This window comes from Mustela putorius, unplaced genomic scaffold, assembly GCF_011764305.1.
Source record: "Mustela putorius furo isolate JIRA1106 unplaced genomic scaffold, ASM1176430v1.1 tig00003869_pilon_pilon_pilon, whole genome shotgun sequence".
NCBI lineage: Eukaryota > Metazoa > Chordata > Mammalia > Carnivora > Mustelidae > Mustela > Mustela putorius.
The window spans coordinates 275,264-288,293 of NW_025422021.1; positions in this window are offsets into that span (position 1 = coordinate 275,264).

A 13,030-nucleotide genomic window follows, 5' to 3' on the forward strand; every position below is an offset into this window, starting at 1 on the left:
AGTAAAGAGTTAAATAGAAAAATAGGGTGGCAGTCCAGATAAACATCAAATAGCATATTAGGTAGAAAAATTTGAAAAGATCAATATATTCTTTTTGAGGCAACAAATATTAATAAAATCTAAATAATAAAACAATAATATATATTAGATTATATCATAATTATAATATTTTTAGATTCATTTGATGAACTTGTTTTATGAAAAAAAAGTTGTTAAACTGTTCCATGTTTCTTTGAACATTCTTCACATCTGGAGAGAATAGATTAATAGAAAGATGCCCACATTGTCCTTTTGAAATTTACAAGGAAGAAAAATCCTACAAAATTGTATAAACACCTATGATAAATGATTTTCAACTCAAACATAAAAAAGAACATAAAAATATAATGAAGAGTGTTACAGAAAAATAAGGTATCCAAGGCACATTTTATACTCACTAATCAAACTTCAAAACAACAGATTTTTTAACACCAATTCTAAAAAGAAAAGCTCCTAATGTTTTGTGGCTATGGCAGTTTAGAGTTTCAATCGAAATCTTGGTGAAGTCATTTCTACAGACTGCTAGGCATTTTCAGTACTTGTTAATGAGGACTTTTTAAGATTAGTTTAAGCTATGGATATTAGTATAAAATTCTCAGTAGGAAAGGTGCCACCAGAAAACTGTTTCCAGAATTATATTCTTCAATGCACTGAAGAGTTTAGCCTTTTATTAAGTGAACCAGTTAAAGTAAGAATTTATGTCTAGTGACTGCAGAATAATCTAGAGATGACAGTGCTACGAAATTATTATTCTCAGACAATACTACAAAACTTAGAAAGATAATGACTAGAATTTTTAATAATCTGAAGTAATCAATGTTTTTGATAAAATTTTGTTTATTATTATACACCAGATGTTCTTTCCATGATGGTGATATGTGGCTTTGAGTGAATACTAATTCTAATGCTCAACTCAGTGAAAATGCATATTTACTGTACCACCAGTATCTATTTATTCATTAGTATATGCATGTACTATTAATCCCAGAAGTTTAAATACAAGGCTAAGTATATTAAGTACCTAGTAAATTAAGTATATTACAAAATGAACAGAGAAATGGAGATTGAAAAAGGCTGAGGTAAAGATGGTATAAATAATATTTTTAAATGTCAGCTTGCTAATTATCATCATTTCCTGAAATCATTAGACAATACTTTAAGAAATAAAATTAGGGCAATGCATTCATCATAAATGAGAGTTAATATAAATCCATTTTATAAATAGTCTTTATAATCTTAAATTTTTCAAAGACCTAATTAGATTGTCATTGTCTTTCTAGCTGTGATACTGAAGAGCACTTTCTGATGGGAGAAGTGTCAGCTTCCTCTATTTCTTGCTGTTTGCTTGTGCTTATATTATTATTACATCGTCTTTAATCTTTATTACAGGAAGGCTTTTAAGCTACTTGTGCATTTTCTGAGGATAAATTTAATTAACACTCTGTAGAATAATCTACAAATCAATTTAACTACTTGCAAGTTAACTGAGAAGAGTCACAATACCCTGGCTGCTTGAGGCTCTTTTTTCTCTTAACATTGAACAGCCAAAATTACCTTTCAGACCTCAGCCCAGAACACTGCCATGTTTTCTTTTGGCTGAGATCTTTGGTGGGAAATTTAATATGGTTTAAATAGATATTTCTTCTCAAGGTTCTTCTTGGCTTCATATTTGTAGCTATAATCTCAACTAATTTTAATGCAGTGAGTTCTGATTTCTTTTATTTAACAGGAATAACAACTTTATAGTTGGAAAGGATTTTAGAGCTCATGTATATCAATCCTCTTATTTTTATTGTTACTTTCCTTCCAATAAGTTAACTTCCCCCCTCTTCAACTTATTAATGCTTCTGTCTTCCATTTGTAGACGGCTTTATTTTTAAGTCAAAACAATGCTATAGTCAAAGAATACTAACTTAAAAAGATTCCTGGTAACTAATAATGACATACCAAACATTTTCTGAGAATATATTTTGGCAAAGATTTTCTCAGTGCAAAATATATGCATCCTCAAAACAGGTTCTTAAATGATGAAGAAAGGGTTAAATGACTTTTAAGACAATTTTTTCCCCCCATGACACTATAACATAGAAGACATGATTTTAAAGAACTGGATAATTGTCATGAAAAAAGTTCATTCACATATATCAGAATTTACTAGTTATGTCAAGTACCATCCCCTAAAATAAATTAGAAATAATTTATTTTATTGTAGTTCTTGAAATTTTGATTCTATTATCTTACTTTGATTTTCAAACACTCCAAACATCTTGACAAAAACATTCAACAGCAATATGTTTGAATGATGTAAGGAACTCAGGTAGCATGAAGATTTGTTTTCTGTGAATTTAAGAGAAGCTTCACAGAAAACTTCCTTCAGGAAGGTTCTGTTGATTGTCTGGGGTACCTTACGTCAACTGAAAGCTCTGAAGTCAGGGAAATGATTACTGTGAGTGGTACTGAAATTAAATTTGCCATATGAGTCACTGCCCAGTTGTGATGTCAGGTAACAGATTATTCTTGTCCACATCTCTTCACTTTACATGAGTGTTATGAACCAGATAGCATTGACAAGGCTTTAAAAATTTAATACTTCAAGTGTTTCTCTTTTTATACTATTGAAAAGATATCTTGAAATCTTAACAGGGTATTATGAGATTATGCATGTATTTTACAAGGAGTGTCTTTCAAACTTTGTGATGAATTATGGCTAATGCAATACTGACTTTATTTCACCAAATTATATTCTGAAAAAAACAGATGTTTCATGGGCCTCAAAGGAGCACAAAGAAGAAAATTCTAATGTAGCTATCCAACATTAAAAGATGATGCCTTGGAAAGTAATAATAATAATGGCATAATAGAAATAATTATAGTATCAAAAATTTTTGAGAGCTTATTATCTGTTGGGTATTGTGCAGAGTGAAGCCCATGTATTGTTCCCCTGGTATACCTCTGAGTTGAGTTAGGTAGTAATATTACCCCTATCGTACCGAGGAAGATTCTGAAACTCTGCGGATAGTTAACTTGACACAGTTCACATGAGTGGAAGTGATGGAATAGGAATTCATATCTAGGTCCATTGATTCTAGAGCCCACGCTCTTAACCACCTTACTAGATACATGATCCATGGAGACGTTCAAACCTAGTTCAGAAGATGATTTGGCAAGAATATGCAAGAAAGGCTTCCAAAATCAGCTGGATGGTTGAACCAAGTGAATTAAAACTTTCAAACCCCGAGAATCTGTGATTCTATGTTTATATCAGTAAGAGATGTATTTTTATGCACCTTTAGACTTCAGAAGGAGAATCGTGACTAGAGTTTCATCAAAGATGGATTTAAAATCAGTTTTAATTTAAAACACTAAAAAGGAATATGAAATAGTTTAGAAAATTTGGTTCCAAAACAAATGTTCTCTTCATATTGTGGGTTAAATTTAGTCAAAGAAAATGGTGCAGCCTCTTTGAGAGATGCCTTGCTTCAGGCCCTTGTATCTCATCTAAATATCGAAATCCCTCCTCCACTGATCTGCCTGCCTGAGACTTGTTTCAATCTGCCGTCTATCCCTGTTCTTGCCAGTCATCACACAAAGCCCCAGATTTCCTGGCAACTGCATCTTCAATGAAATCCCAATATCCTTGACCGCTGGAATGGTCCCTTTATCTTCCTGCTCTTATGGAAACTGGCCTCCCGCATGAGGTCATTCCTTCCCTGCAGCCTTCTCAGGTCGTGGCTGCTTTTTATTCCATAGCTTTTTTACAGCTAGACGTAAAGATGCAGGCAGATATTCTCTTGTCCCTCACTGCTGCTTTTGGATAATTCATTTTCTATCCTCTCCTCAACCCCGAATTCCTTGCCAAATTTCCCACTACTTCTCGTTATTGCTATTATCAACTAAATCAGGGACATCCTCAACCCCCATTTCTCTATGATTGTAGCTCCTGGCTCACCATCACTTTCTCTAACATTGTGCTAGTATTTGTAAAGATGAAGCCTTTCAATAATCGGCCTCCAATTATTCTCTTCCACAATGATCTATCTTCCACTCTACCTCAGTCTCCCACAGCCGTTGGCAAAGACACTTCTTCCTCTTACTTTGCTCTGCAATTTCTTTCCCTTTCCCCACCATCTCCAGCTACAACTGTTACTTATCAATTATAATAGACTGTATAATTTATAATATTATATTTGTTTTATTTTTATTTTTTTAAGATTTTATTTATCTATTTGACATACAGAGATCACAAGTAGGCAGAGAGGCAGACAGAGAGAGGGGGTAGCAGGTTCCCTGCCCAGTGAAAAGCCCGATGTGGGGCTTGATCCCAGGACCCTGGGATCATGACCTGAGCTGAAGGCAAAGGCCTTAACTCACTGAGCCACCCAGGTGCCTCTTATGTCTGTTTTTAAATTGTTTGTTTCCCCCAGGTAGAATATACATTCCTCAAGGTCAGAGATCTTTTTTTCCTATTTGTTTATTTGTTATAGAAGGTATCAGTTAGTTACTTTTCAAAACTGTTTCATTCTTCTGCGAGCACAGAGATGTCCTATATTTCCCAGCTACCCTTGCTGTTTGGTGTATCCTCGTGACTTCTTTCTGCCAGTGGAATGTGCATGAAGTGAAGTGCACCATTTTGAGGCCTGGCCTCCATGACCTCTCTCTTCCCCCTTCTGCTGTATGGTCACCGAGGATACAACAATTGGCTTATGCTCTTTGTAGGATAATGGAGCCACAAGACAGAAACAACCTGGGTTCCTGAATCAACTCCTGAGAGCTGCTTACCAAACATACTCATTAATCTCTTACCTGACACAGAAGTAGAATTCTGTTGTGTTACGCCTTTAAAATTGCTTAGCAAGATCTTAAATCATATAAAGATGTATCTTAAGCCCTTGAATTGTGGCTGGAACATGATACCTGCTCATTAACAGATATATTTTTCCTTTTTTTCTTCAATATGATATAACTAAAGACTTCAAAATCACTAGCACCTGCTTAACCAGTATTTCAGACTAGTAATAGATTAAGGCTAACAGAAAATATGTCCTGGTTTGAATTTCCCTGAATTCTTATGATCTATGCCAAAAAAAAGTAGTTGCTCAGAGCATGTTTTCTCTGGAGAACAGGGTCCTACTGTAGCTATAAAAACAGAATAGAAAGGCCAAAGAAATACTCTGTGAATTGATCTATTCCAGATTTAAAATTGCAAATTAGTTTGTTATTTATTTCCTGATGTTTAAAACCTTTGTTTACAACTCAGGAGATGTGGGACAAACTGAACTGGATATTTATCATTCCCACATTTCTTTATTTATAGAAAGAGTTCTATAGTAGGCTGGACGAGTAAAGTCCTTATTTTAATATTTTTAATATTTTAATACTTATCACTATTTTGGATATTTGAGGTCACAAATATACTTTTTTCTTGAAATCTTTCAACATTTACCAAACATTTATCAAAAATGTTTATATTTCGGGGCAGCTGAGTGGCTCAGGGGGGTAAGCATCTGTCTTCAGCTCAGGTCATGCATATAGGGGCCTGGGATCAAGCCCCCCATCAAAGCAAACAGTCTGCTTCCTCTTCCTTTGACATTTCCCCCACTTGAGCTTTCTGACTTTCTATCAAATAAATAAACAAAATCTTTAAAAAAATGTTTGCTTTTTTTCATAGATGGATTAAGAAAGTCTGATGACTTTGAATGATTATGAATGTATGTACAAATGAAAAATTCCCCTGGAAAAGCTAAGTAAAATATAAAGATAATACCTAAATTCAGAACAATTAGGCTTTCTGCTTGATTTCATGTGTATATCAATTTTCCTTAACCAAATGTTACTATTTGCACAAATGAAATTATGTAACACAGACAGCTCAAACTACTTAATGATTCTGTATATAGGTAGCATGAACACACATACAAACATGACAAGAAACACTCACTATCTCACTGAAAGAACCCTAATAACTTGGTAAAGGAAGGGAAATACTATATGCTAGGAATACTATTGTTTCTTCTCTTTTCTGTATTGTATGTCTGTTTAAATTGGAACAGAATTCTTCAGTTTTGCCCTGAGTGATTTGCTGCAATAATAAAATCTAGACTAAAAAAGGTATTTGTTTTTCAATTTACGTAGACAATTTGATCACATTTAGAGACATTTGCCAGAGATCTGCAAATTATATTTTGATTTCCTAATTCACTCTTTTATTCTGCCACATACTATACATTTTACATGTTGTGATTATATTACCATTATAACATGGTATTGTAATTATATTACTATTAATTCCTGATTTATGTGTAACCCATGACTTTTCAATATCCTTTTCAATGTTTCAAAGTTAACTTTGTGTCTTTTTGGATTTTTAGTAATATTTGTAATTCTGAAGAGGCAAAAACTGAACTAACAGAGACATAGTTCTGGCTTACAAATTAAAGTACAAGATTATCCTTTGAAAAGCTTCAATAAGAATTGATTGTGTCTGGTGTTTGTTATATTTTTTTAAAGACTTTTTTGAAAAGGCTATTCAAATATACTTCTAACACTTATTGAAATACTTTTTCCATAAGAATAGCTTTTTCAAAGTATTCTGAAACCTTGATGATTTAAAGATTCAATGCTTCTATAATCCAAAGCATACTATATCTGAGAACTTCAAAGTAGTTTATAAATATTAATTTCTTTTGTAATGTACTCTAGAATACAGGTATCTTCACCCATATTATAAGCTGTAAAATTGAGTTAAAATCTTAAACACATCTCTTCTTCCTGTTAGCCCTGTAAATTGTGATTTTAGGATATGTTTAGTTGGATATCCACATGGAACATTCTTCCAGGAGTGGTCTGCAAACACTTAGAGAATGTGTACTGGTCAGTTTTTCCATCATAGAGTTGCTGTTTGACCTTAGTGTGACCTGACGGAACCCAGAACCACAAATGAAATCTGGTCCCAAGTGGGGAAAATATATTAGTGTTGCATGATCAAGGGAAATACCGAAAAGGTCTAACCTACCCCAGATGGATGTTTAGTCACTGGGAGAAAGAACATCATCCACATAAGAAGGTGGAAATTCTTAATTTCAGGGAAATAATCTAGCACCCTTATTAAAAAATATTCCCTAAAAGTTCAAGAAGCAGCAGCATCTGCCTCCTTGGTCTGTATGTGTGTTTGAATAAACTTCCAAGTGTATCTTTGACCTCAGCAGTTTATTGAGAGCAGTTGGCAGGCACAGATTTGGGCCCACATTCCCCTAATCTGCCTTCCAAATTTCCTTTGCATTTTGCTTAGTTGTATCCTGTGTTTCCACTTGGTATTTCAGCATTTGTCACTGATCCTATTTTAAAAATCAAGCTTGCCGTTGTTTTGGCTCAGGTAGTTTAAAAACAAAAGTTAAAAAGCAAAGAACTATTCAGGAGGTCTTGGGAAAGAAGGCAATGCCAGCTGTTTCCTGTTAATAAGAGTTGAATTTGGAATATAGGCTTCTCCAGCTCTGGTCTTGACCTCTGTCCACTACTCCTCTCCTGGTGTTTGAGCAAATATACATCAACTGACTTAAGATGAGAATAAAAGCAAATTCTCTTTCTAAATTTCAGGGAAGTTCTTTGGGAAAAACACAAAGGAAAGAAAGATGTTTATTTTACTTCAACTTGTGATAGTAACAAAATGGTACAGCAGCTTGGTCCTCGGAGAAACCATGGCAATTGTTTTAAAGCACACCATTCCCATTTCTACATTCCTCTCCTAGTTCCTACTTCCCTGACTCTCAGTGCTGCAATAAACACTGTCATTTAACTTTCTTGAAGATCCCTCTTCTTCAAATCTTACTTGTCCTATGTACTAACCTCTCAGAGAACTAGAACTAGTCATGTGAAGGTGTTGAAGAATAACTAACGAGTGTATTCGCTTTTAAATTTAATTGTCATTTAAATGCCTTTATCCCAATTACAGAAATTTCTGGTTTTGTGACAGGACATTTCTGAAGGTTTTTTGGGTCTGACTGGGCCTTCTGGTAGCTGCCAAAGCACATTACATAGGCAAGAGTTTAATCTATTTACATGCTAATCAATGTAGGCTTTTATCCCCCTCTCCTCCCCCACAATGTTTCTCTCTGTAATTTCCCATGTAATCTGACTAGGATGTCAAATGTCAGTATGGTATGGATTATGCATTTTAATTAGCATTTACTGGGTACTGTTGGTTAAATAGGCCTGATGGATAAAAAACAGTTTACGTGAAAAAATTCTGATGTTCTTAATTAGTTCTTGTCTGGAGTCCTTTCAGTAAGCAGATGTCCTATGCTTATCATTAAAGGCAGGAAGGCATAAGATCTAGGGTTAAATCATATCAACTTCAGTCAGTTTCCTGCAGCTTTACTTTTCTCCTCTTTTTTTAGAGAGACTAATTTGCTTTTGTTGTTGTTGTCACAACAACAAAATAAATAGAGAACCAACAATAAACATCTTTCCTTCCTTTGTGTTTTTCCCAAAGAACTTCCCTGAAATTTGGAAAGAGAATTTGCTTTCATTCTCATCTTGTCAGTTGATGTATATTTGCTCAAACACCAGGAGAGGAGTAGTGGACAGAGATCAAGACCAGAGCTGAAGAAGCCTATATTCCAAATTCAAGTCTTACTACATGTGAGTTCATCTACAGAAGAAGCCCCAGATACTGTTAGTTGAAGTCAGTTATCTGGTAAGGATAGAATCATAAAAATCATTTGAAAGTAACTGTATTGGTGAAATTTCATCTTGTGGGTAAAAGCATGAAATGGATAAAATATTCAATACTTCTACTACTCCTTCAGTAGCAGTTCTGTGAAATTACCCATCTTTCCTGCTCAGTAGTGGGCTTCCTTAATAACATTATCAATTAAATTACATAGTATTTCCTCATTTATAGTTAAGAAAACTTTTCATTTTGGTCATGGACACTCCTTTCTTCTCCACACTTGTTCCTGTGGTATTGGTTTGGCAAGGAGGGAAAGGAAAAAGATTTTTCCTGCTCCTTCTCTATACTCCAGCTGTATCAGGGGTTTTGCTTTCCAGGTGCTCAACACTTTGAGATAAGAGAGGACTATTAGTTCTTGCTTTAGCAGCAAGGGGTGACAGTTTGGACACTGCTTTCTTGTTGGAAGGATGGAGCCAAAGGACCAGTTCAAATGCTTTTCCTCAGCCACAGGAAGGACGAGGGGAGGAATGGCTGTTTTCTACCAACTGGGTAGTGCTCCAGAATATCACTCCCTATTTGCTTCCAGTTCTCTTATATTTCTCTATAGTTAAAGTCACCAAACCAATTTAACCTCTGGTACTCACTAATTACTTTATGTAATGACACGAACAATGGTCATAAACGGGTCTTGGAACAAAAAGAGAACCAACTCCTGGTAAGAACATATACCAGAGTGTAGGGAGAGAAGTAGAGACTCCTGGAAGGAGGACTGCCAGCTGTGAGCTGTCACTGTGACATGGACGTTAGTATGTTTTACAAAGGAATAGAGAGTTCTTATGAATCTGACAAGTCTATTATTGGAAGTGAGTTACAGAGTTTTCACGGTAAACTATGATATTTGAGCTATAAAACAATTTTATGAACCTAAGGTTGAAAGACCTGACCCAAACTTTCCAGCTAATTAGTCATACTTAGGACATGCAATCCTGTCTGATTTCATTTGTAGGGATCTTCCGACTATACTATTTGTATCCAAATATTGTATTTCAGTCACGAAAATAGAAACTATACTACATGTTTCAAGGGGAATGGATATATTAGAGAGAACTAGTTACATTAGTCATGGACGAGTCCCCACAGCGTACAGGAAAGAGTGAAACCACTCAGAAGATACCAGCTGCAGGAAGCTGCTGCCACTCCCGGGGCTCAGTGTGTTACTGGAGCCCATGAGGTAAGGGCTGATCCCAGAGCAGGGACTGCTCGGCAGACATTGTGGCTGCAGAGGGTGGGGTTTTCTGGTAACAGGAAGAAATATCTGTTCTCTCACTTCAATCTGTGCCTCTGTTTTCCCCCCATGAACTTATATATATCTTACAATTCGAAATTTGTACCCTTTGGTACGTTCTTCTACCCGTGCCTTTCCTCTCTTTCTAATTCTTGCTTTTGAGGAATAGATATGGAGTCATCCTAATAGTACTATTTAAGGAATTATGTAGCTATGGACTAGGAAAAAACATAGCATGCCTAATAACTTAGCTCAAAAGGAGCATATTTGAAGAGTAAAAAGAAGCATCTCCTAGTAAGATGGGTACTTAATTATTATAAAAATAATAAACATTACATTATCCACAATAGCCAAGACATGGAAACAATTTAATTCTCAATGGATGAATGGATAATGTGTGCCTGTGTGTGTGTGTATAAATATATAAATATATATTCACAATGTGTGTGTATGAATGGATAATGTGGTGTATAAGCCTACATATACATACATAAGCACATACATATATATGGTATATATAAATATACATGTATTTATACACACACACATACAATGGAGTGTTATGCAACTTTAAAAGGAAGAAAATCCCTCCATTTGTGGCAACATGGATGGACCCTGAAGTTACTATACTAAGTGAAGTAAGTCAGACAGAGAAAGACAAATATGATATGGTATCACTTATATGTGGAATCTAAAAGAGCCGAAGAGACTAGAGTAGTGGTTGACAGGGGTTGAGGAGTGAGGGAAATAATGAGATGTTTGCTGAAGGTTATGAACTTCCAGCTGTAAAATATATATGAGTTCTGGTGGAAAAACCAATATGACACAAATAGCAAATGATAAAATTAAACATAGCCATTATATCACTTATTCCTATCTTCATCATACCTTTCACTGTAGTGACACCTCTTTATCCTTTCCCATGACAGTAAAAGAAGAGAGACAAGAAGAGCCATAAAGAGGAGAAGAGGGGGTGGGGATCATCAGAGATACAAAATGTGGAAAGAATCAGAAGAATCAATAACGGCAATTATAAATCAAAATGTTGAGACAATTGCTATGTATTCAGGATTTTAATGGACATTCTCCCCATTTAAGTAAAGGGAAGGAGGAGGGATTAGGAAGGTAAATAGGAAAGATTATATCAAATTCTCTTCCTACTGCATTATTTTCCCTTAGGCTGATTTTGATTTCTCGCCACCAGAACAGGTACCACAGATGTTTAATCCTCTGAGTTGGTTGTATGTCCCTAATCTCATATTTTTATTATTATTATTAACTTTTTCCTTATGACTTAAGTGGATCTAGACACGAGGGTTTAAATGTAGACAGCAGAAGGAAGCATAAACAAAAAAGAGAATCATCTGTTTTCTTATAGACGAGAATATACCTAAAACTTGCCCCTAAACAGGGGAGAGAAACCAGACAACTGTGTAACTGTGTTTTGCTTCAATTCTCTTTCTCTCTCTCACACTTTTTTTTTTTTTTTTCCTACCAGTACCTGTCAGGGCTAGGTGCTGCTCTGAGTAATTTACTGTGATTTAATTTTGTCAATGTCTATTCATCCCCTAGCCCTGGTCTCTAATTGTGGTCAGATAATTGTTTGTCACCTTTTACCCCATTTGGAAAAGTTTATACATTGAAAGCAGTGACTGATTTTTAATAAAGTTAGGGTTCTTTTTATTTTCTGCTTTTCATGGTTAAAAGACATTCATTGAGAATCACAGAAAGTACCATGTAAGTAATTTATATCAAAGGCACCCAATGTCATGACAGAATCCAGGATGTGCTGGGAGACTGGCAGGTTGGGAAGGAAAGACAGAGAGGAAGAGTTGGCAGGACCCATGTGTATCATCCTCTCAGTTTAGAAGCACATATGGTGCTTCATAATGCTCTGCTCAATTGCTATATAGTTTTAGTCTATATCCTATTAAAAATAAACTCTATTAAGAAGAGCGTTTTGGAAAAGTCATGAATCTCATATTATAATTCACAGAATTTTTCAGGAGTGTTTTGAGTTTAATATAGCTGACCCTGAAAGATAAATCGAGACATCTACTTTTTTAATGAAAAAATTAACTTACTTCTAAAAGGTGTTTCTACTCTTTAAAAATTACTAATGAAAAGTTACAAATTACATGTGTTTGATTGAAGTAAAATTTCTTTTTAATATTGGGAACAATAGAAAACAAAACAAAATATAACAAATATCCCCCACCCTGGTCCAACCCTCTTGGGTTGGTATCATCTGTAATGTGGTCATGCCCTCTTCCGCTTGCAGCTTGATGTATAAAGGTGTAAGTTCTAATTCTAAATCTTGAGGAGAAAGCACAGGCCCTGACCTTCAGAATCTTGTAATCTGACTTCTATGGTGAGATATATCTACAAGAGCAAGTTATAGTGATTCACTACAATGTTTAGTGATACATCAGGGACTAATCTTACAGTTAGTGTGACATTGGGAATGAATCATAAAAATTCTATTTAGATTTCAGGATGATTTTTGGAAAAGGTAGACAAATTAAAGGGCTCTAGACTTCATTTCCTATAATCTCATCAATATATTAATACCTGAGCTATGTACACTCTCAACATTTTATATATAGTTTTGCTACAAAACATGATTGAAATGGCCTGCAAAATTTACACCATCAGTAAAAGGGGGCCACCCTGTCTCCTGATGTCTATCCTCCCTAATACCCACTGCTTCTTGCATCTTAACTTAAGAGAAAGAGAGCGGCTGCCTTGAACAGACTCACTCAGAGCACACTCACAGAAACAGACTCCTACGAAGGGCAAAGGGAAAAAGAGATATGGAAGCAATGCATATCAGTGATAATTCTCTCAAATGTACTCACCCTCTGATTTCTTTTATCATTGTAAGTTCTGGCTTCTGGATCTGGAGACACATGCTTATTTTCATTAACATGATTTCCCCTAAAAGATAAATATATGACTTTGGCAGAGAATTCAAAACAAATGTGAAAATTGAGAAACATCCAAGTTATTATCTTGACAATTGGCTTTTATACATTAGT